The sequence below is a fragment of the Bufo bufo genome, chromosome 2 (genome assembly GCF_905171765.1).
Source record: "Bufo bufo chromosome 2, aBufBuf1.1, whole genome shotgun sequence".
In the NCBI taxonomy this organism is placed as follows: domain Eukaryota; kingdom Metazoa; phylum Chordata; class Amphibia; order Anura; family Bufonidae; genus Bufo; species Bufo bufo.
The window spans coordinates 11,732,934-11,759,449 of NC_053390.1; the positions used below are offsets into that span (position 1 = coordinate 11,732,934).

At 48.3% G+C, this 26,516-nt stretch overlaps 1 protein-coding gene across 1 annotated transcript in view; it reads left to right on the forward strand.

The window, feature by feature from the left end:
• Window positions 1-26,516, forward strand: part of LOC120992016 (zinc finger protein 585A-like) — a gene marked incomplete at its 5' end in the record, with an annotated part of 326,353 nt that overhangs the window by 51,866 nt on the left and 247,971 nt on the right. The window lies entirely within an intron of this gene.

The window sequence follows — 26,516 nt, forward strand, 5'->3', positions numbered from 1 at the left end:
CAGCTCCATCATCTTGTGGGTGAGTTCTAGGATCTTCTGCTCATGTATCAGGGGGTGAGGGGGAGGCTCTATGATGGGGTGAGGGGTCCTGCTCCGCCCTCCTGACTCCTGGAGATGGATGATGGGAGTCACACAGTCCCCCGATGTCTTCTTCACTATTGTGTACTCCTGTGGATGGAGAGAGACACTTAGGGAATAAACCCTTCAGGGGCCATGTGCTCTCCTCCTGGTACAACGTGCCTACTTACCTTCTCATGGCTCCTACAACATGACTATTGGTCACTGGTCACATGACACATCACTCACCATATTGGGGGCTGATCTTCAGGTTCTCCATCACTTGGAAGGTCTGGAGGCCGTTCTCCAGGACCCTGGACTCTTCCTATCATTTCCTATGATGGATTCTCCTTCCCGATGTCTGACTTGTTACAGAATACAATAAAGAGGAGAGAAATCTAGAAAAGTTTACCTCTCCGCTCAGCAGGGAGATGATCTCCAAGGTGAGGTCTAATATTCTTCTGCTGATCTCCTTCCTGTCCATCCTTGGTGGTCATTCAGGAGAAGAGGAGAGAACTGGAGGAGCTGGAGGCTTCTAGTACTGCAGGCGCCTTTATGAGAAGAGGAGAGGAAATCATCCAGGGGACAAGACCAGATGTCACCTCCAGAACCGCGCTTCTCAGAGCCCCCACCACATGGATTCCAGGGGCCCCAACATGGAGATCTCTGGTGGCTCCACAGGAGATAAATGTCTGGTAGATGCAGGTCCCACCTCTGGGCTGTGCTCAGCTGTGTCCAGAACTCCTAGAGAAGAGACTGGAGAGAGCTGAGCTCAGGCCGGGCCCCCGCTCCATTCATTCTCCTCCTGGAGGCAGGGGCCCCTCACCAGGACAGTCAGGGGCCAGCGAAGGATGACAACCCCCACTATCCCCACTACTCCTCCCCCATCATACTAAGCTGAGGAGCGGAGAAGGATTCCTTGTGTGTAATGGAGGAGAATCTCCAGAGGTGACATGTCTGAGCTCTCCACCACACTGTCTCCTCACAGCTCATCTTACCTGCAGGCTGGAGGAATGGCTGATACCAGAGAGAACAAGAGCCCTGACTACCGACCAGGACCTGCCCAGTATCTGCTGCACTGCCGGAGCTGAAGGACCTGCGGTGACGTCACTGTCATGTGATCAGTGCAGGGGGCGGGGCTCAGCAGTGGGGAGGAGAAGAGGTGGTGAAGGACCTGTAATGACATCACCATCATGTGATCAGTGCAGGGGGCGGGACTTAGCAGAGGAGAAAACGTGGGGAAGGACTTGTGATGATGTCACCCTCATGTGTCAGTCTTAGGGTACTTTCACACTGGCAGCTGCAAATACAGTGGAGGAGTTTAAGCATGCATGGGATAGGCATAAGGCTATCCTTCATATAAGATAGGGCCAGGGGCTATCCATAGTATTCAGTATATTGGGCAGACTAGATTGGCCAAATGGTTCTTATCTGCCGACACATTCTATGTTTCTATGTTATTCTTTTTCCGGTAATAAAATCCGGTGAAGGGTCTCAATACCGGAAAAAAACGCATCAGTTTTATCCTAATGCATTCTGAATGGAAGGCAATCCATTCAGTATGCATCAGGATGTCTTCAGTTCCATCGCCAAAATTCCGAAACACTGCCGCACTTGCCGATTCGGGCATTAATTTCAATTGAAAGGTATTAATGCCGGATCCGGTTCCAAGTGTTCCGGAAATTGCTTAATCGACGGATCAACGGTTTTCCGTTCTGTGCATGCGCAGACCTTTAAATCTGTGGGGAAAAAAATACTGGATCCGTTTTCCGGATGATACCGGAGAGACGGATCCGGTATTTCAATGTATTTGTCAGACGGATCCGGAAATGAAAGCTATCCGTTTGCATATGGATTTCCGGATCCGGCAGGCAGTTCTGGCACAGAACGCTAGTGTGAAAGTAGCCTTAGGGCTCGTTGCGGTCCGCAATGCACGGGCACCATCCGTGGGGCAGCCGCATAGGGATCACAGACCCATTCACTTGAATGGGTCCGTGATCCTTCCGTTCCGCAAAAAGATAGCAAGTTCTATCTTTTTGCGGTGCGGAAGTACGGAACGGAACCCCAGAAGGCATTCCGTAGTGCTTCCGTACTGTTCAGTTCCGTTCTTCCATTCCGCATCTCCAGATTTGCGCTCGTCCTCTGGCTGGTCCTGTCTGCGTTCTAAATCTCGCGCCTGCACCTTACGGGTCTTCAGTCGGCGCAGGCGCACTGAGAGGAGGACGCTCGCTCGGCCGCTCCTTCCTCAATGCGCCTGCGCCGATGACGTCACATCTACACCTGTCGCAGGCGCACTGAGGAAGGAGCGGCCGAGCGAGCGACCTCCTATCAGTGCGCCTGCGCCGACTGAAGATCGGTACGGCGAAGGCGCGAGATTTAAAACGCAGACAGGACCAGCCAGAGGACGAGCGCGCTCATGGCCCTGTCAATCAACATGAGGAGGGGGCGTCTTTATGAGAGGAGGATGCGGCTGCTACCAGCAAGTAACCGCCCTACCTGCTGGTAGAGAGCTCATTTACATATTATAAAAGTCAGTTTTTTGAAGAAACTACTGAACGAAAAAGAGTAAGAGCATTATATATTGATGAATCGCAGTATAAGGATTTTAAGTAGCCAAAAAATGAAAAATGACTGTAGGGGGGTGACAGAAGCCCTTTAATATAGCTGCCAATTCTTGTCCGCAAAGCGCGGACAAGAATAGGACAGGTTATAATTTTTTTGCAGACCACGGAACGGAGAAACGGATGCGGACAGCACACGGAGTGCTGTCCGCATCTTTTGCGGCCCCATTAAAGTGAACGGGTCCGCACACGAGCCGCCTAAACAGCGGCTCGGATGCGGACCAAAACAACGGCCGTGTGCATGAGGCCTAAAAGTCACGTCCCCTGATTGCCTCGATCTGGGTGAACAACCTATCCAAAAATCACCCAGATCGGTTCAGGGGTTCAGGAATTTCCTGGAAGTGCACATGGTCCCATGCCCAAAATAGTTCCATACACTTGACGGCAAAACACTGCTGGGCAATTTAAGATGGCCGCCGCCACATGCCGACTCTGTTCCAGTAAAAAGTCCAAGGGGCATAAACAGTGCCTCTAAATTCCAATATGCCCAAATAGTGTCCCAGGGGCCATAGTCACAGGGCGAGAGGCTGGCAAGCAGGCCAAGTGACGAAGGTGCTTTCGTCACATACCCTGATACTCCTTAATTATACACAGAGCATTTCTTCTGCTCACACTGTCACTGACAGCCTGACGGGGACATCGCTGCCCGTCTCTCTCTTTGTGCCTCGGGAGCCTGCGTGTGTGTGTGAGCGCCTGCAGCAGGGTGTTGTGTGTGAGTCTGCGGTAAGGTGTGGGGGTCCTGTGTTGTCTCTGCCGTGCGGGGGGAGTGCTGCAATCTGTCTCCTCAGTGCAGAGTGTGATCAGACTGGCCCTGACCTGCCCGACCTCCAGGAAGACCTGCAGAAGACCAGTGTGTGTAAGGGTCCATTCACATGTCCGTAGTGCATTGCGGATCCGCAATATACCCAGCCGGCACCCCTATAGAAATGCCTATTCTTGTCCGCAATTGCAGACAAGAATAGGACATGTTCTATTTTTTTCAGGAGCCGCAGACCGGAAGATCGGCGGCATGCTCCAGAAATGCGGATGCGGACAGCAAACTGTGTGCTGTCCGCATCCATTCCTGCCCCATAGAGAATGAATAGGTCTGCACCCGTTCCGCAATTTGCGGAACGGGTGCGGACCCATTATTACGGACATGTGAATGGAGCCTAACTGATCAGATCTGAGGGCCCCAATGAAAACAAATCATTTACTGCCCCGTGTGGTCATAGACTATTACCAAGGACTCTGTATCCACAAGGGCCAGGCGCACCGCCAGCTTTATAGAAGACCGTAGACAGTCTATTAGATTATATGTGTTAGAGCTGTACGATAGATTAAATAAAGTAGTCTGTTCTATAAGCACCACATTATTTTCTGTCTGCCGCCACAAAACAATCTGCAAGTGCCCCTCCCGGGACCAGGCTCTGGATCCGCCACGGATTGGGAGATCCCACTACCAACCTAACTCCCAATCCAAGTAAAATCCAGCCCTTAAATACAAAAAAAAAATAGCTCCAGCAACTATGCCTTGCTGAAGCCAGCACCACTCTGGAACTTAACTTATCTCACCCAGTTGAGCAACCTGGGTGAGATATACCCCTCTTCCGGATTCTTATTCACTTTAGCGTTCACATCACCACAGGGGTCTGACATGGAGATCTATTGGGGGTCTGACCTGAGGTCTGAAATTGGGGAGTCTGACATGAAGATCTATTGGGGGTCTGATCTGAGGTCTGAAATTGGGGAGTCTGACATGAAGATCTATTGGGGGTCTGACCTGAGGTCTGAAATTAGGGGGTTTGACATGCAGATCTAATGGGGGTCTAATCTGAGGTCTTATATTGGGGTGTCTAACATGGAGGTCTATTAGGGGTCTGATCTGAGGTCTGATATTGAGGGGTCTGACATGAAGATCTATTGGGAGTCTGATCTGAGGTCTGAAATTGAGGGGTCTGACATGCAGATCTAATGGGGTCTAATCTGAGGTCTTATATTGGGGTGTCTAACATGGAGATCTATTGGGGGTCTGATCTGAGGTCTGAAATTGGGGGGGGGGGGGTATGACATGCAGATCTAATGGGGGTCTAATCTGAGGTCTTATATTGGGGGCTCTAACATGGAGGTCAATTGGGGTCTGATCTGAGGTCTGAAATTGAGGGGTCTGACATGCAGATCTAATGGGGGTCTAATCTGAGGTTTTATATTGGGAGTCTGACATGGAGGTCTATTGGGAGTTTGATCTGAGGTCTGATATTGGGGGTCTGACATGCAGATCTAATGGGGGTCTGATTAGAGGTCTAATATTAGGGGGGTCTGACATGAAGCTCTACTGGGGGTCTGATATTTTGGGGGGGTCTGACATGCAGATCTAATGGGGTCTAATCTGAGGTTTTATATTAGGGCGTCTGACATGGAGGTCTAATGGGGGTATGATTTGAGGTCTGATATTGGTGGGTCTGACATGCAGATCTAATGGGGTCTAATCTGGGGTCTTATATTGGGGTGTCTAACATGGAGGTCTATTGGGGGTCTAATCTGAGGTCTTATATTGGGGGGTATGACATGGAGATCTATTGGGGGTCTTCTGAGATCTGATATTTGGGGTCTGACATGAAGATCTATTGGGGGTCTGATCTGAGGTCTGATATTGGGGGGTCTGACATGTAGATCTAAAGGGGGTCTAATCTGAGGTCTTATATTGGGGCTTGACATGAAGGTCTATTGGGGTCTGATCTGAGGTCTGATATTGGGGGGGGGGGGGTCTGACATGTAGATCTAAAGGGGGTCTAATCTGAGGTCTTATATTGGGGGTCTGACATGGAGGTCTATTAGGGGTCTGATCTGAGGTCTGATATTGAGGGGTCTGACATGAAGATCTATTGGGAGTCTGATCTGAGGTCTGAAATTGAGGGGTCTGACATGCAGATCTAATGGGGTCTAATCTGAGGTCTTATATTGGGGTGTCTAACATGGAGATCTATTGGGGGTCTGATCTGAGGTCTGAAATTGGGGGGGTATGACATGCAGATCTAATGGGGGTCTAATCTGAGGTCTTATATTGGGGGCTCTAACATGGAGGTCAATTGGGGTCTGATCTGAGGTCTGAAATTGAGGGGTCTGACATGCAGATCTAATGGGGGTCTAATCTGAGGTTTTATATTGGGAGTCTGACATGGAGGTCTATTGGGAGTTTGATCTGAGGTCTGATATTGGGGGTCTGACATGCAGATCTAATGGGGGTCTGATTAGAGGTCTAATATTAGGGGGGTCTGACATGAAGCTCTACTGGGGGTCTGATATTTTGGGGGGGTCTGACATGCAGATCTAATGGGGTCTAATCTGAGGTTTTATATTAGGGGGTCTGACATGGAGGTCTAATGGGGGTATGATTTGAGGTCTGATATTGGTGGGTCTGACATGCAGATCTAATGGGGTCTAATCTGGGGTCTTATATTGGGGTGTCTAACATGGAGGTCTATTGGGGGTCTAATCTGAGGTCTTATATTGGGGGGTATGACATGGAGATCTATTGGGGGTCATCTGAGATCTGATATTTGGGGTCTGACATGAAGATCTATTGGGGGTCTGATCTGAGGTCTGATATTGGGGGGGGGGTCTGACATGTAGATCTAAAGGGGGTCTAATCTGAGGTCTTATATTGGGGGTCTGACATGAAGGTCTATTGGGGTCTGATCTGAAGTCTGATATTGGGGGGGGGGGGGGTTGAGAGGTCTAATGGGGTTCCGGTCTGAGTTCTGAAATGGGGGTTTCTGACATGGAGGTTTGACATAGAAGTCTAAAGGGGGTCTGGTCTGAGATGAAGGGTCCCATCTGAGGTTTGATATGATGGTCTGATCTGAGGATCTGATATGGAAAAGTAGGAAACTAAGATGTCTTTTTGTCAAACTCTGCATAGACGAGACATGGCTGAAAGATGTCACCATGGTGGTCTGCTCTGAAAGAACAAGATAAGGAAAGAGAGCGTCTACATCAGGGGTACTCAACTAGTTTTATTAAAGGTCCACATACCAGGGTCTGCAGTCAGGTGAAGGTCCGAGCTGAACGCCAACAGTAAAGATGCCATGCGATCATGTGATACATGCGCGTGGGGCGCTCTGACGTTATAGTGGAGTGCCCCGGGTAAGTCCCAGAATTAGTAATGGCCACATTAGTGCCCCAGTAAGAATAATGTCCCCATTAGTGCCCCCAGTAAGAGTATTGCCCCCCTTCTCTGCTTTTGCAAAAAAAAATAAAAAATTTGCATTCACCTGGCTGCGGTGAACATTCGCTGCTGACTGCAAGCTCAGGACCGGTGCTCTAACGTGATGACGTCTTGTAGGTCCTGTCCTGAGCTTCTAGTCAGCAGGGAGTGTTCTCCACAGCGTGAGCAAATGGAGGTGGAGGTACCGTAATACAGTGTTTCCCAACCAGTGTGCCTCCAGCTGTTGCAAAACTACAACTTCCAGCATGCCCGCACAGCCAAAGGCTGTCCAGGCATTCTGGGAGTTGTAGTTTTGCAACAGCTGGAGGCACACTGGTTGGGAAACACTGCCGTAATATATATTTTTTTTTACTAGCACAAGTAGCGGTGGAGGTAAAGGCTGTACTAATGGGCGTTCCATTAAGGAAGCGCTCATTAGTAAGGGTACTTTCAGGCTGCTCACCCTGTCAGATCCATCTTGCCACTACTTCGCCGTGCCGCTGCTCTGTGCCCATCGACTATAATGGGGATGGGGGCAGAGTTACGGCGCAGCACGGTGAGAGGCCGCCAGACTAAAAGTACTACATGTCCGACTTTTTCGTCTGGCGGCCCCCTCAATATAATAAACATTGGTGGCGCAGTGCGCCCCCCCTCAAAATAATAAACATTGGTGGCGCAGTGCACCCCCCCATCACAATAAACATTGGTGGCGCAGTGCGCCCCCCCTCAATATAATAAACATTGGTGGCGCAGTGCGCCCCCCCATCACCCCAGTATAATAAACATTGGTGGCGCAGTGTGCCCCCCCATCACCCCAGTATAATAAACATTGGTGGCGCAGTGCGCCCCCCCTCAATGTAATAAACATTGGTGGCGCAGTGTGCCCCCCAATATAATAAACATTGGTGGCGCAGTGCGCCCCCCTCAAAATAATAAACATTGGTGGCGCAGTGTGCCCCCCCATCACAATAAACATTGGTGGCGCAGTGCGCCCCCCCTCAAAATAATAAATATTGGTGGCGCAGTGTGCCCCCCCATCACCCCAGTATAATAAACATTGGTGGCGCAGTGCGCCCCCCCTCAATATAATAAACATTGGTGGCGCAGTGTGCCCCCCAATATAATAAACATTGGTGGCACAGTGCGCCCCCCTCAAAATAATAAACATTGGTGGCGCAGTGCGCCCCCCCATCACCCCAGTATAATAAACATTGGTGGCGCAGTGGGCAGTGCCAATAAGGGTTAAAACATAATTTACTCACCTCCTCCAGTTGATCGCGTAACTGCCGGTCTCCAGTTCTTACTTCTTTCTTCAGGACCTGTGGTGACATCACTGAGCTCATCACATGATCCATCACCATGGTAATGGGCCATGTGATGAGCTCAGTGACGTCACCACAGGTCCTGAAGAAAGAAGTAAGAACTGGAGACCGGCAGTTACGCGATCAACTGGAGGAGGTGAGTTAATTTTCTTTTATTATTTTTAACCCTCATTGGCACTTCCCACTGCGCCACCAATGTTTATTATAATGGGGAAGGGGGGGGGGCGCACTGCGCCACCAATGTCTCTTATACTAGGGGGGGCGCACTGTGCCACCAACGTTTCTTATACAAATACAGGAGGCGGGTGCCGGAATCAAATAGCCGGCACCCGACCTTTGTGACAGGGGGCTGCGATCAGCTACAATTAACCCCTCAGGTACCGCACCTGAAGGGTTAACTCAACTGCAGCTGATCGCAGCTCCCTGTCACAGAGGTCGGGTGCCGGCTATTTGATTCCAGCACCCGCCTCCTGTATTTGTAATACAGGTCAGTTTTCTTCATTGGTGGCGCAGTGGCCACAGCCCCTCCCCTCCTCCTCCTGCCTCTTCTTATTGGCAGCGGCGGGGACAGCAGCACAGGGGGGAGGGAGAGACTCCTCCTGCGCTGCTGAGAACAGCTCCTGTGCCCCGCCGCTGTATTGAGCAGAGCTGCCAGAGTGTGCAGGAGGAGGAGCGCTACATGTGGAGGAAGCCCTGTCTCACTGCGCCGGTAAGCTCCTCCTCCTACACGGCACAGTGTGCAGGAGAGGAGCAGCGCTCTGAAGGATGGCCGGGGTCCGGACAACTGGCGGCCGCGGTCCGTATTTGGACCGCGGTCCGCCAGTTGAGTACCCCTGGTCTACATCAAAGGAGACAGAGCTGTATGTAATGTTTTCCAAGTATGTCTTTAAAGGGGTTGTCTGCTTTTTTTTTTCCATACGAGCGCTGCCTTCTCTGCTCTGTTTACCGGCTCACCCATGCAATTGCTGCTGCACGCAGGTGAACAGAGCAGAGAAAGCAGCTCTGATATGAAGGCTATCTTCTCTTCAAACAGCGGATCAGTGGGGGTGCCGGGGGTCATCATCATCAGTAGTAAATGAGGACAACCCCTTTAACAGTAGGACTGGAGGGTAGGGGCTAGGTTGAGAATTTGGCATGGGGGGGCATTTCAATTTTTACCTCAGGCAGCAGAAAGGCTAGGTGCACCTCTGCCCCTGGCCACAAAGCACTGAGGGAGGGGGGCTCAAGCTGAACTCTTGCACCAGGGCCCATGAACCTATAGCTACGTCCCTGTCTATAATAGCAGCCTAGACGTGATTAAATTATATATTTAATTGCCTTAAGGCGCACTAGACAATACCCAATATACACAGAGACTATATACAGTGGTCTGATGTGCAATTACAGGTGGTATGATACAACAAAGTTAAACAGAGCAAGGGTCAGCTACCAGATGAATGAGTAGTCATTTGGGTTTTGATGAGGTCTGGGTTTCTGTAATGCTTGGCTGTAATCACATTGGGGCAGTGATGTCAGCAGTTTGTCCACGGTCCCTCCAAACACGTTACTCGAAGTGACCCCCTTCAGAGAAAGACGCTGGCCTCTGGCCTGCATGGTCCTTTTCATCTCTAGTCGGCCACTCCCATCCCTGCCTCTGGGAGGGTTCCACTCCGCCTTCCTGGTCCTTGTATCCAAAAGACCCACAAAACCCATTAGGGCCTATAGCTCCAGACCTGAAAGTCACAGGGAGATGGTCTTGGGACCAACAGGTCCGCCTGGGTTCTGGCTACAGGTGGAGACCAAACATGGCGCTGTTATTAGGTTCCTGCTGGGAGATCTCTGTATCTCCCCTTCCCGGCACCCGACCCCAAACTACGACCAGGGGTATGTCCGTCTTGGTCCCAGGGTCGCAGATATATAACTGGTTTATGCCTGTGATGGACGTGCAATTTATAATTCCTTATGAATCCCTGGTTCTATGATGTCTGATGGATTTGATTGATCTGGGTAATGGCTGAGACGCCCTACAGGGGGGTTTTCCTGTAAGATGAGTTGGCCTCTGTGCTGGCTGAGTGGGGTGTGAATTGTATGCATGTGGCCTGCTTGAAGCCAGGATCCCTGCGTCGTTCACTCCCTCTGACAGCAAATAGCTGGAATTAGATCATGGCTGGCATTAGATCATAATTCCACATTCCTCACACATGATGATTAATTACGGGAAGAACATTCTGTCGGCGCTGCGTCAAGGAGGGCTAACCCATGCCGCCCTTCATTGTGCATATCTTTAATCTGGTTGTAACCCGATTCCTGAAGTCTTCCACCCAACTGCAAGAGGTCTTTAAAATGTCCAGGAAACTGTGCATGAAAATTATCCACTCTTAGGCCTCATGCACACGACCATTTTTTTTCTAAGGTCCGCAAAAACAGGGTCCGTAGGTCCGTGATCCGTGACCATTTTTTTGTCCGTGGGTCTTCCTTGGTTTTTGGAGGATCCACGGACATGAAAAAAAAGTCGTTTTGGTGTCCGCCTGGCCGTGCGGAGCCAAACGGATCTGTCCTGAATTACAATGCAAGTCAATGGGGACGGATCCGTTTGACGTTGACACAATATGGTGCAATTGCAAACGGATCCGTCCCCCATTGACTTTCAATGTAAAGTCAGGAGTCCCTTTTATACCATCGGATCAGAGTTTTCTCCAATCCGATGGTATATTTTAACTCGGGAACGCCTCTATGTTAGAATATACCATCGGATTTGAGTTAGATCGTGAAACTCAGATCCGACAGTATATTCTAACACAGAGGCGTTCCCATGGTGATGGGGACGCTTCAGGTTAGAATATACTAAAAGAACTGTGTACATGACTGCCCCCTGCTGCCTGGCAGGTGCTGCCTCCCCCCCTGTATTTAACTCATTGGTGGCCAGTGCGGCCGGCCCCCCCTCCCTCCCCTGTAGTTAACACATTGGTGGTGCGGCGCATTGCTTATAGCACAGACCTGTCACTTACCAGTAGGAGGAGCGCCCGGCCGGTCACAGACATCGCAGCTCGCAGGTAAGTATAATGCTTCTAAAAATTGCTAAGTAACCATGGCAACCAGGACTGCAGTAGCGACCTGGTTGCCATGGTTACCGATCGGAGCCCCAGCGATTAAACTGGGACTCCGATCGGTACTCTCCGCTGCCACCAATGATAGGGGGGGATATTTTAATTGGGAGGGGGAGGGAGGGGGGGCCCACTGGCCACCAATGAATCTACAGTACTACAGGGGAGGGAGGGGGGCCGGCCGCACTGGCCACCAATGTGTTAAATACAAGGGAGGGAGGGGGGCCCACTGGCCACCAATGAATTTAAAACTGGGGAAGGAGGGGGGGTGCCCCCTTCTGCCTGGCAGCACATGATCTCTTACAGGGGGCTATGATACGCACAATTAACCCCTCGGGTGCAGCACCTGAGGAGTTAATTGTGCGGATCACAGCCCCCTGTAAGAGATCGGGTGCTGCCAGGCAGCAGGGGGCAGTCATGTACACAGTTCGTAGGATATTCTAACTTGAAGCGTCCCCATCACTATGGGAACGCCTCTGTGTTAGAATATACTGTCGGATCAGAGTTTTCACAAAGTGAAAACTCAGCTCTGAAAAAAGCTTTTATGCAGACGGATCTGCGGATCCGTCTGTGTGAAAGTAGCCTACGGCCACGGACCACGGACGCGGATGCGAATCTTGTGTGCATCCGTGTTTTTTCATGGACCCATTGACTTGAATGGGTCCGTGAACCGTTGTCCGTCAAAAAAATAGGACAGGTCATATTTTTTTGACGGACAGGAAACACGGATCACGGATGCGGCTGCAAAACGGTGCATTTTCAGATTTTTCCACGGACCCATTGGAAGTCAATGGGTCCGCGAAAAAAAAAACGGAAAACGGCACAACAGCCACGGATGCACACAACGGTCGTGTGCATGAGGCCTTACCCTGCAAAACACAGCCTACTTGACCTGCAAAGGCAGAATTCTATTCCCCTACATCGCCTCATATGTGACGTTTCCACATGTGGGAACTCCACGCTTCACATATTCGACCGACTGTATGAGCAGAGGAAACTCGAAACTAATTTCTTGATGATACAGACAGACAGGACTACTCCCCGATGTGACTTTGACATTAGACAGTGGCAGCTAGTGTTGAGCTATGATCTGAAGTAACTTCTGTCAAAACTTTGTTTAAATGCTCTACAGAGATCCGTCTCCATACAGCATTCAAATCTATGGGCTCCTGCGAGATGAAATTCATTATATCCTAAGTCACCTGAGACTTCATTGAATAACTTTGCCATTTAATTATTCAACTTGAAAACCATTTTAAAACTGAGATCCAAAATTGTCTTCGGTATCCATGTACCAGTAGGTACTGAAGCCAACTTCGGATCCCAATTTGAAAATTGTTTTCAAGTAGAAAAATCGATATCTGAAAAATAATTCACTAAAGTCTCGCGAGACTTTGGAGATAACGAATTTCACCTTGCTGGAGCCCATACATTTGGATGGATCTCTGTACAGCATTCAGACCGAAGCGACTTCGGATCTATGATCTGAAGCTCGCTTCACTCAACACTAGTGGCTGCTTATGCGTGACACCTGCCATTTGCTCAGGCCCTTTGAGGAGACCACTTCATTCATCCCAGGACTATGGGATGAATGATGTCATTCCACCCCTTCACATCTGAAGTGGATGCTGATAAAACTGACTGCTGAGGTGACAGAAGACGTGGTGCCTGCATTTCATTGCCATCTGAGCCTTGTGAAGGTTGAACTGGCACAGGAGGAGGACATAAGCGCCCAGGAATTCTAATCAGAAATAGGTGAGGAGCATGAAGGCAACGATGAAGATGATGCAGATGATCCAACAGATTGTGGCAGTATGCAGTGGAGATAGAGACAGCTAGTCCCTCCGAATCCCTTGCACAAATGGCCAGATACATGCTGAGTTGCTTGTAGTGTTGGGCGCGAATATTCGAATCGCGAATTTTAATCGCAAATATTGCCACTTCGGGAATTCTCGAATATTTAGAATTTAGCACTATATATTCGTAATCTCGAATATTAGTTGTTTTTTAAACAGTACACATGATCCCTCCCTGATTCTAGCTTGAGAAGGCTGCAATATCTTTATCAGAGCTTAGCAACATCCCTAGCAACCAATAGGAAAGTTGCCTTCCCCTTACTATATAAGAACCTCCCCAGCAGCCATTTTGTGTTGTTTCATGCAGTTGTGAGAGAGAGAGGAGTGTGATTTTTGTTCTTTGCTGAATTGCTGTGTCATATTACATTTGATACCTCATATAGAGTCAGGTCCATATTGGGACATGGACACAATTCTAACATTTTTGGCTCTATACACCACCACAATGGATTTGAAATGAAACAAACAAGATGTGCTTTACCTGCAGACTGTCAGCTTTAATTTGAGGGGATTTACATCCAAATCAGGTGAACGGTGTAGGAATTACAACAGTTTGCATATGTGCCTCCCACTTGTTAAGGGACCAAAAGTAATGGGACAGAATAATAATCATAAATCACTCTTTTTAATACTTGGTTACAAATCCTTTGCAGTCAATTACAGCCTGAAGTCTGGAACGTATAGACATCACCAGACGCTGGGTTTCATCCGTGGTGATGCTCTGCCAGGCCTCTACTGCAACTGTCTTCAGTTCCTGCTTGTTCTTGGGCATTTTCCTTTCAGTTTTGTCTTCAGCAAGTGAAATGCATGCTCAATCGGATTCAGGTCCGGGGATTGACTTGGCCATTGCATAACATTCCACTTCTTTCCCTTAAAAAACTCTTTGGTTGCTTTTGCAGTATGCTTTGGGTCATTGTCCATCTGCACTGTGAAGCGCCGTCCAATGAGTTCTGAAGCATTTGGCTGAATATGAGCAGATAATATTGCCCGAAACACTTCAGAATTCATCCTGCTGCTTTTGTCAGCAGTCACATCATCAATAAATACAAGAGAAGCAGTTCCATTGGCAGCCATACATGCCCACGCCATGACACTACCACCACGATGCTTCACTGATGAGGTGGTATGCTTAGGATCATAAGCAGTTCCTTTCCTTCTCCATACTCTTCTCTTCCCATCACTCTGGTACAAGTTGATCTTGGTCTCATCTGTCCATAGGATGTTGTTCCAGAACTGTGAAGGCTTCCATCTTGTGGTGAACCCTCTGTATTCACTCTGGTGAAGTCTTCTCTTGATTGTTGACTTTGACACACATACACCTACCTCCTGGAGAGTGTTCTTGATCTGGCCAATTGTTGTGAAGGGTGTTTTCTTCACCAGGGAAAGAATTCTTCGGTCATCCACCACAGCTGTTTTCCTTGGTCTTCCGGGTCTTTTGGTGTTGCTGAGCTCACCGGTGCCTTCCTTCTTTTCAATAATGTTCCAAACAGTTGTTTTGGCCAGGCCTAATGTTTTTGCTATCTCTCTGATGGGTTTGTTGTGTTTTTTCAGCCTAATGATGGCTTGCTTCACTGATAGTGACAGCTCTTTGGATCTTATCTTGAGAGTTGACAGCAACAGATTCCAAATGCAAATAGCAGACTGGAAATGAACTCTGGACCTTTTATCTGCTCATTGTAATTGGGATAATGAGGGAATAACACGCACCTGGCCATGGAACAGCTGAGAAGCCAATTGTCCCATTACTTTTGGTCCCTTAACAAGTGGGAGGCACATATGCAAACTGCTGTAATTCCTGCACCGTTCACCTGATTTGGATGTAAATCCCCTCAAATTACAGCTGACAGTCTGCAGGTAAAGCACATCTTCGCTTCATTTTAAATCCATTGTGGTGGTGTATAGAGCCAAAAAAAATTACAATTGTGTCGATGTCTCAATAGTTATGGACCTGACTGTATATAACCCAGATAGTTAGTGGTAGATAGTGTAGGTAAATTAGTGAATAGGTTAGCTGATAGGGTCCAGTGCAGGGAGTAGTGTAGGTTAGATGGAGATATAGTATAGTGTAGCCTTTTGCTGTCTGTTTAGTCTGTGGAAAAAAAAAAGTATTTTGCTGTGTTTTAGCGTTACTGTTTTAGGGTTTTGTGTGCTAGGGAGGGATTATTGTCAGCGTATTTTGTCTGTGAAAAAAATAAAAATAATAAAAAATGAAAAAAAGTCTTTGGCTGTGTGTATTACTGTTTTAGTTAAATCCAGCAAAATCAATAGACATTGATGTAATGGGGGTAGGTATACAGCAGAATATCCAGCGTTGAAACAAAAACCCCTTAAAAATACAAATACTTTATTGGTATGCGTTAAAAGGATCCCATAAGGGTCCACTAGATAATTACTAGTAGGTGTACACACAAGAAAAAATTGACCAATAGCCACATCCAGAAAAGAAAATATACCTGGGGTATGGGAAGTTATATCCCTAAATCTACCCCTATCCTATAAACCTCAGCCCAGGGAGGGCTCCTGATGGTGGAGGCCCCCTGTCCGTGTACCTATACTGCTAGCCCTAACTGTACCCTAAAGGGGTGTCGCAGAGATGGCAGACAGTTCAAACCAGGTATGAGATATGGATATTGAAATACCAGCTATAAAGGTGGACTGGATGGGAAAAGAAACAAAAAAGAGACACAGAACATAGTACAGACAGACACACAAATACACTTAGTCAGGGATGACGATATAGTCATACACCTCTGTCACCTCGACGCGTTTCACCCACGTAGATACTGTGGGATCATCAGGAGGTGTAGTTATATAGTGAGTCTATACAATATTTAGTTAGTGACTCAATGAATACCGGTACAAAACCGGGTCACACAGGAACAGTGCTCCAAGATATATGCCGGCTGAAATGTCAGTTCGCAAGCACGCACACTGGAGATCAACGCTCTACACATAGATAGATAAATCAATAATGGGGATATATTTGAGAATACTTATGCCTGATTCAGACTCCATCCAGTACAGGCAATATCATCCACGTCCTGTATCAGGCAAAAGACAATCATAAACCGCAATCAGTGTCGATATCCAGACATCTAGATGTATATACAATTACTAATGATTGCAAACTTACGGTTCTGTGGATGGGGTGGACCCAGTTAGTCAGTTCTCTGTCAGTCCCCTGTCATGATTACTCAACAGAACCCAAACTGTGAATAAGATATATCATCAGCTATAGGCAATGATACAGCCTCTGATCAGAGAAGAAGGATGCTATACTCACATGTTGGAGTCTCCCCCTATGTTCTATATTCCCCTGGTAGGCATACAAGTGTGCAAGCTGTGTTTAAAAAGACCGCCGCATTCTGCCGCTGATGAGATGATTGCCTTCCACCTAGATCCAATATCCTGCCGTTGGAACGCATATGCGTTCCAACAACCGGAAGTCCCGCGTCCTTAAGGCAGAGCTAAGTGCTGAGAACGGGCGCCGCCCCCTACAGATACTGGAACCCAAATGCGCCCCAGGAAGCGACTTCCCAGGGGCAGGGCTGAATGGTTAGGTCAGTACCGCCCCTTCCAGGTGCTGGAACGCAAATGCGCTCCAAGGAGCGACTTCCCAGGGGCAGGGTCCTATGAGGTAAGCCAGCGCCGCCCTTCCCGATATTGGAACGCAAACGCGCCCCAAAGGGCGACATCCAGCCTCCCTCAGATCAATCAAGATGCGGTACACTCCATATAGTGTTCTCCTCCATTACAGCCATCCACATCATTACTGCCATATAGAGGAGGGCAGAGTGGAGCAATTGCTATGCATCAGATTTATACAGTGCCTTACAGTAACCGCAGCAGAATGCATATAAATAAGATGTTCTCATAATGCGGGTATTATCAAAACATACATGCCGGCATATTTCACAAATAATTTTGATGTATACATCCTAGAAGAGAGTAGCCAAGATACATGGTTACCTCAGGACAGTGATCAGATGATCAATCACTAGAGTCCAATTTGATAAAACATTATATTCCATGCTTTACGCATGTGGTCTAATCTTCAGTACATTCCCAAGGTCACTGAAGACTGGGCTTATAGAGACGGAATAGGGATATCACGGACAAAGTAGCATTTCATAGAAATTTCATAAAAAGCAACTGAATGTCAGCCTTTCATTGATACCAATGGGTGCTTGGGATCGAAATCGGTGTATCCACACGCATTCCTTCTGCAGGATTTTATTGTCCCAGTTCCCACCTCTGGGTGGCGGTGGTACGAGCTCCAAGATGGAGAATTTTAGACAAAGAGGGTCCCCCCCCATGCACATCATTTATGTGAGAGGCTACTGGAGTAACTTTTTTATTGATGACATCATTGGCATGCTCACAGATTCTTCTGCGTAGCTCCCTTATCGTCTTCCCTATATAGTCTTTAGGGCAAGGACATTGGCAGATGTATATAGCCCCTTTACTACGGCAGCTGCAGAAGTCCCAGATATCAAAAACCTGGCCGGTGGCTGTGCATGTTATAGTTTTAGCCGTAGAGACATATTTGCATGCTTTACAGGATCCGCATTTAAACATGCCTCGGGGTTTACGGTCCAACCAAGTGCCCTCCCTAATGGGGGAAGTGTGATGGCTATGGACCAAACGGTCTTTGAGGCTTTTGCCCCGTCTGTAACAGACACTTGGTTTTTCCGTTAGAATACCCGATAGGTCCTGGTCCATCCGCAAAATGGGCCAGTACCTATTCAGTATCCTCATCACCTCCCGATTGGCCGAATCATATGTAGAGACAATGCGAGGTGATTGCACTCTGTCCGTGTCTCTCGGTTTCGGGACCAGTAATGTAGTACGATCCTGTGCCACTGCATGCTTAAAGGCCAGGTTAAGGGATGTCTGCGGATAACCTCTCTCTTTGAACCTTGATTGTAATTTCCTAGCTTCGTCAAAGAATGCATGGTTATCTGAGCAATTCCTCCGTGCACGGAGATATTGCCCCCTTGGTATCCCTCGTTTGAGGGGAGCCGGGTGGTGGCTATCCCAGTGCAGGAGAGAATTGGTGGCGGTCGTCTTCCTGAACATGTTGGCAGTGAGCCTGTCACCCTCAATCGTGACACGCACATCCAAAAAGGCAATTGTTTTTGGATCAATCTCGGATGTAAACCGAAGGCCCACATTATTTACATTAATCTCAGTGATGAACCTGCCGAACTCAACCGACCCTTGACGTGGAGTCCCTTTACAGTTCCATACGAGCATTGACGTGGAGTCCCTTTACAGTTCCATACCGCATGATAAAGGGCTCCATGCTGTTGAATATTTTTTGGCAACCAGGGGGACATTCTGTAGGGAACACAGTGCCTTCGTACTCAGGCTTCTAAAATTCGTCTTGACCCATAATTATTTTTTATTTAATGGGCGGTTCTTCCACCAGCTCAGGGGGACGGCAATGGGGAGCCCTTGTGCCCCCTCTTATGCCAACCTCTTTCTGGGCTGGTGGGAGGACACCCATATCTTTCCAGACCAGAACACGTGGTGGACAGACAAAATCGTTGTCTGGACACGGTACATCGACGACGTGTTTCTGGTCTGGAGAGGTGGGTCGGTTGAGTTCGGCAGGTTCATCACTGAGATTAATGTAAATAATGTGGGCCTTCGGTTTACATCCGAGATTGATCCAAAAACAATTGCCTTTTTGGATGTGCGTGTCACGATTGAGGGTGACAGGCTCACTGCCAACATGTTCAGGAAGACGACAGCCACCAATTCTCTCCTGCACTGGGATAGCCACCACCCGGCTCCCCTCAAACGAGGGATACCAAGGGGGCAATATCTCCGTGCACGGAGGAATTGCTCAGATAACCATGCATTCTTTGACGAAGCTAGGAAATTACAATCAAGGTTCAAAGAGAGAGGTTATCCGCAGACATCCCTTAACCTGGCCTTTAAGCATGCAGTGGCACAGGATCGTACTACATTACTGGTCCCGAAACCGAGAGACACGGACAGAGTGCAATCACCTCGCATTGTCTCTACATATGATTCGGCCAATCGGGAGGTGATGAGGATACTGAATAGGTACTGGCCCATTTTGCGGATGGACCTGGACCTATCGGGTATTCTAACGGAAAAACCAAGTGTCTGTTACAGACGGGGCAAAAGCCTCAAATACCGTTTGGTCCATAGCCATCACACTTCCCCCATTAGGGAGGGCACTTGGTTGGACCGTAAACCACGAGGCATGTTTAAATGCGGATCCTGTAAAGCATGCAAATATGTCTCTACGGCTAAAACTATAACATGCACAGCCACCGGCCAGGTTTTTGATATCAGGGACTTCTGCAGCTGCCGTAGTAAAGGGGCTATATACATCTGCCAATGTCCTTGCCCTAAAGACTATATAGGGAAGACGATAAGGGAGCTACGCAGAAGAATCTGTGAGCATGCCAATGATGTCATCAATAAAAAAGTTACTCCAGTAGCCTCTCACATAAATGATGTGCATGGGGGGGACCCTCTTTGTCTAAAATTCTCCATCTTGGAGCTCGTACCACCGTCACCCAGAGGTGGGAACTGGGACAATAAAATCCTGCAGAAGGAATGCGTGTGGATACACCGATTTCGATCCCAAGCACCCATTGGTATCAATGAAAGGCTGACATTCAGTTGCTTTTTATGAAATTTCTATGAAATGCTACTTTGTCCGTGATATCCCTATTCCGTCTCTATAAGCCCAGTCTTCAGTGACCTTGGGAATGTACTGAAGATTAGACCACATGCGTAAAGCATGGAATATAATGTTTTATCAAATTGGACTCTAGTGATTGATCATCTGATCACTGTCCTGAGGTAACCATGTATCTTGGCTACTCTCTTCTAGGATGTATACATCAAAATTATTTGTGAAATATGCCGGCATGTATGTTTTGATAATACCCGCATTATGAGAACATCTTATTTATATGCATTCTGCTGCGGTTACTGTAAGGCACTGTATAAATCTGATGCATAGCAATTGCTCCACTCTGCCCTCCTCTATATGGCAGTAATGATGTGGATGGCTGTAATGGAGGAGAACACTATATGGAGTGTACCGCATCTTGATTGATCTGAGGGAGGCTGGATGTCGCCCTTTGGGGCGCGTTTGCGTTCCAATATCGGGAAGGGCGGCGCTGGCTTACCTCATAGGACCCTGCCCCTGGGAAGTCACTCCTTGGAGCGCATTTGCGTTCCAGCACCTGGAAGGGGCGGTACTGACCTAACCATTCAGCCCTGCCCCTGGGAAGTCGCTTCCTGGGGCGCATTTGCGTTCCAGTATCTGTAGGGGGCGGCGCCCGTTCTCAGCACTTAGCTCTGCCTTAAGGACGCGGGACTTCCGGTTGTTGGAACGCATATGCGTTCCAACGGCAGGATATTGGATCTAGGTGGAAGGCAATCATCTCATCAGCGGCAGAATGCGGCGGTCTTTTTAAACACAGCTTGCACACTTGTATGCCTACCAGGGGAATATAGAACATAGGGGGAGACTCCAACATGTGAGTATAGCATCCTTCTTCTCTGATCAGAGGCTGTATCATTGCCTATAGCTGATGATATATCTTATTCACAGTTTGGGTTCTGTTGAGTAATCATGACAGGGGACTGACAGAGAACTGACTAACTGGGTCCACCCCATCCACAGAACCGTAAGTTTGCAATCATTAGTAATTGTATATACATCTAGATGTCTGGATATCGACACTGATTGCGGTTTATGATTGTCTTTTGCCTGATACAGGACGTGGATGATATTGCCTGTACTGGATGGAGTCTGAATCAGGCATAAGTATTCTCAAATATATACCCATTATTGATTTAACTATCTATGTGTAGAGCGTTGATCTCCAGTGTGCGTGCTTGCGAACTGACATTTCAGCCGGCATATATCTTGGAGCACTGTTCCTGTGTGACCCGGTTTTGTACCGGTATTCATTGAGTCACTAATACTGTATAGATTCACTATATAACTACACCTCCTGATGATCCCACAGTATCTACGTGGGTGAAACGCGTCGAGGTGACAGAGGTGTATGACTATATCGTCATCCCTGACTAAGTGTATTTGTGTGTCTGTCTGAACTATGTTCTGTTTTTTTTTTTTTGTTTCTTTTCCCATCCAGTCCACCTTTATAGCTGGTAATTTAATATCCATATCTCATACCTGGTTTGAACTGTCTGCCATCTCTGCGACACCCCTTTAGGGTACAGTTAGGGCTAGCAGTATAGGTACACGGACAGGGGGCCTCCACCATCAGGAGCCCTCCCTGGGCTGAGGTTTATAGGATAGGGGTAGATTTAGGGATATAACTTCCCATACCCCAGGTATATTTTCTTTTCTGGATGTGGCTATTGGTCAATTTTTTCTTGTGTGTACACCTACTAGTAATTATCTAGTGGACCCTTATGGGATCCTTTTAACGCATACCAATAAAGTATTTGTATTTTTAAGGGGTTTTTGTTTCAACGCTGGATATTCTATTACTGTTTTAGGGTTTCGTGCTAGGGAGGGATTATTGTCAGCGTCTTTTGTCTGTAAAAAAAAACAACGCTTTTCCTGTCTGTTTTTGTGTCATTGTCTTAGGGTTTCGTGTCTATTTTATTTCATTTTTGCCCCATTGTCCCCAACCCAATAAAGTTTGCCCAAACTCCTTCATTATTTTCTTTCTATATTTTTTTTCTGGTGTTTAAAAATTGTGGGCAACTCATGAGTGGATGTGGGGGTGCCGGCAGCCGTGGTCATGGTAGGGGAGTTGGTTCTAGTGCTGGACTGCTGCCAGCACGGGCCCGCTCCTCTACCCACGGAGGGGCGGGCACAGGGGCGTCCGCCTCATCCGTGATTTTTTGGGGCCTGGCAGCCTCCCAATTTCATCTCCGGACATGAGGCAGTTGTGTCATTCGTGACACAAGCCAGTGGCACGGAGTCCTTTTCCCAGGCTCTGAGCAGCAGCAGCTATCCGCCTCCTGCAGGCCCAGCATTCAAGACTCGTCCCTGATGCTGTTTTACAGCGAGAGGGACATCTTGGGGGAATTAATGCAGGAGAGTGAGCTAGAGCTTGGTCCGGATGCTCAGGACCTTTTGGAAGGGATGGCGGAGGAGGGGGTACCGCCCGTCAGTATCCCATCGACATCCTTTCCAATTGGTGCGGGTGGTTTCAGCAACAGAACCCTCGCACCTAGTCAGACCCAGGCATCAGTGAGGGGACAGCGGAGCCAGGTCAGGGGCTCCACGTCTGCTGTTCCCCTCAGTCAACCACTGGTCAACCTTGGGTGTGACATTACAGGGGATGAAGAGAAGGGTGACCTAGAATGGGTGCCACCTCCCTTGTCAAGTGACAGCAGCACTGATGAGGAAGGTAGGCACCCAATGCAAACGGTGCACCAGGTCACCAGGGAGCCCAGTGGCAGGGGCTCCACTGGTAATGGCACCAGGAGGCAGCAGCAGCAGGTGCCGGCTCCACCTGTGCGCACTGAGCATGAACGGGCACAAGCCAGCACCACACCATCTGATAAGAGGTTGGTTTGTAAGTCGCCTGTTTGGGCTTACTTCACCCTGGCAGGAGACGATCAGACAATTGCCATCTGTCAGCTGTCCCATGCCAGGATAAGGAGAGGGAGGTCTATTGCTCAGCTGAGTACCACTGCCCTTACCCAGCACCTGAGAGTCAACCACTGGCGGGAGTGGTAGTCGCAGCAGCGCCAGCAGCAGTGCACAGGGGATAGCAGCTCCTGCCACTGTCCTGCAGCCACCCCACCCCCTTCCAACAATTCATTCCCACTCCCCCACTTCTTCTCCTAGAGGTACTGGTAGCGACAGCCAGACCTCTGCCTCCTCCTCTATCGCCTCCATTGCCGTCCAGCCATCGGTCGCCAAGACATTTAAACGCACCAAGAGGGTCATAAAAGACAACTGGTCCATACTTGAAAGAGACGAATCATTAAGTGAGATAAATAACGTGGCACCGATCATAGCGTTCAGGAGATGTCACACTTTGAGGGACAAGTTAGTCCGCAGCAGGTTCCTAGAGAAGAAACCTACCACATGGTTAGAGAATTGGGGACCAAAAGGAAACCGCAGGTGCGGACATTGTTCGTGCTGCAGGTTCAATCCCCAATGGAGCACTTTAAGATTTGGAGGGATACAGTACAAAGTGAATACCCTCATCACCTGTAAAAGCAAATACGTGGTGTACCTTATTAAGTGTGCATGTGGTAGGTTTTATATAGGCAAAACGATCAGGTGTCTCCAGGAGAGGATCAGGGAACATATAAACTCACTGTCCACGGGAAAAGGTTGCATGCGACTGATAGATCATGTGAGGGAGGAGCATGCAGGTAACCATCTCACCCTTAGCTTTGCCGGTATAGAAGTAATACAGAGTCTACCACAGGGGGGGCGATAGACACAAGGAACTCCTCAGAAGAGAGAGTAAATGGATCCTACGTGCAGACGCAATGGGACCCCTGGGGTTAAACGATAAAATCGACATGGGGATATTCCTATAGGGGCCCGATTTCTCTTGCTAATATGTTGCATGTAAAATTGAAAAATACTGGTACTATTTTAAAGTTGTGTTTTATTGTGTTGTCTTTCAGTTGTGACGCGGCTTATTCTGACGCACAGGGGCAGGCACCGGGCCGGTGCAGTACCTGTTGGGCGCAGGTAATACCGCGTCACAGGCTGAATCTCTTAAAAGAGCAGGTGAAGGGATCACTTGATTAAGGGCCAGAAAAAGCACTAAAGTGCGAAACGGCCGTCACCAATTCAGCTGGTACACTCTTGTATAGGTTGTCCGCTACCCACTGAAAATAAAGAGAAGATTGTATAGCGCAAAATGGTGAGTGCCGTCCGTCTTGTCTCGATTTGCACTTGAAATTATTGTAGCGTAACTGTATTGTAGCGTAACAGGTGTGACAGAGCACCACCGATAGCGCTTAACATCGTACAGACTCACCTGCTTATTTCCCAATTGACGAGCTGCTGCTACAGGAAAAGGGGCCTATCGTACTCACATGCAGTGCCACTCCGTCTTTTTCTACAGCCTTTATTTAAATGCTCGTGGCCTATGCCCCCGGGGACCTACGAGTGCGTTCACTCAATGGGCTCCTGGCAAGGATTATCGCCCAACATCTGCTGTCCTTCAATATTGTGGACTGTAATCCATTCCGGGAGATGTTGGAGCAGGCCCAACCCAGATGGCGTGTCCCCACCAACCATTTCTTTGCCAGGACCGGTGTCCCTGCCCTACACCAGCATATTGCGCAGAATCTATCCCTGGACCATGCTGTCAGCGACAGGGTGCATCTGACAATGGATGGCCCGGACCAGCAGACATGGGCAGGGACGATACATCAGCTTCACAACCCATTGGCTGTCCCTCCGAGGTGGCGGGGAGGGATCATCAGATGTGGTGGCATCTCAGTTTGTGGTGCTGCCCTGAGAACTGCTGCTCTCCCTCAAGCCTCTGTCCTCACCGCAGCTAAGCCCCCAGCAAGCGTCCCTGTAGCTACACAAGTGTGGGGCACGTCCGCTGCCAGGCCATACTCCAGCTTGTGAGCTTAGGGGAACGGAGACACACTGGACCTTATGTTCTGGCCACCCTCCAGGCTCAGGTCCACAAGAGGCTGATACCCCGAAGACTCCAGGCAGGTATGGTTGTCTGTGACAATGGCAGCAACCTCTTCGCCGCCCTCCATGCTGGCAGTCTAATACACGTGCCCTGCATGGCAAATGTCCTCAACCTTGTGGTACAGAAGTTCCTACACATATACCGAAGGTTGAGCGACATTGTACAAAGGGTACAGAAGATTGCCAGCCACTTCTGATGTTCCCCAACCACCACAGTGTCCCTGTCCAAACTGTAGCAGGAAAACAGCCTGCCACCTCAGTCTGTCCTTCATTCTCATCGAGGTTTCCCCCACATATAATAATCCACATGGACATTTAAGAATGTAAACCACAAATCTACTATCACAGGTGAACGTGCCCCTTATTGGAATATTTTCACCTGAGTGAGGGTGGGAAAAACATGAACCCTTTATGACGCTGGAACAATTGACACAATTTAAACAAGGAAAAGTGCCCCGTCTAGGTGTAGATAAAAACTAGACGGGGCACTTTTCCTTGTTTAAATTGTGTCAATTGTTCCAGTGTCATAAAGGGTTCATGTTTTTCCCACCCTCATTCAGGTGAAAATATTCCAATAAGGGGCACGTTCACCTGTGATAGTAGATTTGTGGTTTACATTCTTAAATGTCCATGTGGATTATTATATGTGGGGGAAACCTCGATGAGAATGAAGGACAGACTAAGTAAGCACAAATCTACTATCCGCAAACAGAATTTATTACTTCCAATACCCCTTCATTTTCATGATAAAAAACATAATATCTCGCAGTTGAGGTATCAGATCATTGAAGGTGTATCATTACCCCGTCGAGGGGGTGATAGAAATAAATTGTTATTGAAAAGAGAGGCTCACTGGATCCATCGTCTTCAGACAATGGAGCCCAGGGGCCTCAATCGTGAGTACAATGTGTCCTGCTTCCTATAAGGCATTCGGCTTTATGCAATCCGATAAATATATTTCTTTCTTCAGCGTGATTAATCACTGCCAAAATGGACTATTTGACTGAAAATCTTCGCCAGTACAGAGTGGATATGTTTTTGCAAATTTTTTTGCAAATTTTCTATTGCAAATTTTTCATTGCGAATTTCTCATTGCGATTATTTGATATGCAAATTTTTATTTAATGAGGGAGGCGGAGCTCCTCTGATGATGTCAGTTCCTTAGTGTCACATTTATGTATAAATAGCTGGAGTGTAAGATGTTTCATTGCAGTCTGATGAAAGCACACTAGTGCTGAAACGCGTCACTATGCCATTTGAATATGTGACTGAATAAATCTACATTGTGATCTACATCTGCGAAGTGCCGGTCTTCTTCTTTGAAACGTTTGTCTGGACGCCATTCCACGGACACGTGCACCGCAAATTCAAGAAGGTAGTGCCGCCCTGCTTTCACTAGAACCCACTCCACTACATCACCAATGCGGAATGGTGGCAGATACACCAGGTCTGCCACTTGTTGGCCCCATTCAAGCAGGCAACCAAGATCGTCAGCAGGGAGCATGTCGGCCTCAATAACGTGCTCCCCATAGTGTTCATGCTGAACAGGACACTAGAACGCCTGCTCGATGCTAGGGAGAGTGCTTTGGTGGAGCAAGGCCACCTTTCTCCACCAACACCAGGCCCAGGAGGAGCAGGAGGAAGAATTTTTTGAGGAGTTTGTTGACATCCAGGAGTCTGGGCCTGGTCAGGAGGGAGAGACGGTGCTGGAGGCACCGTTAGTCCGGGG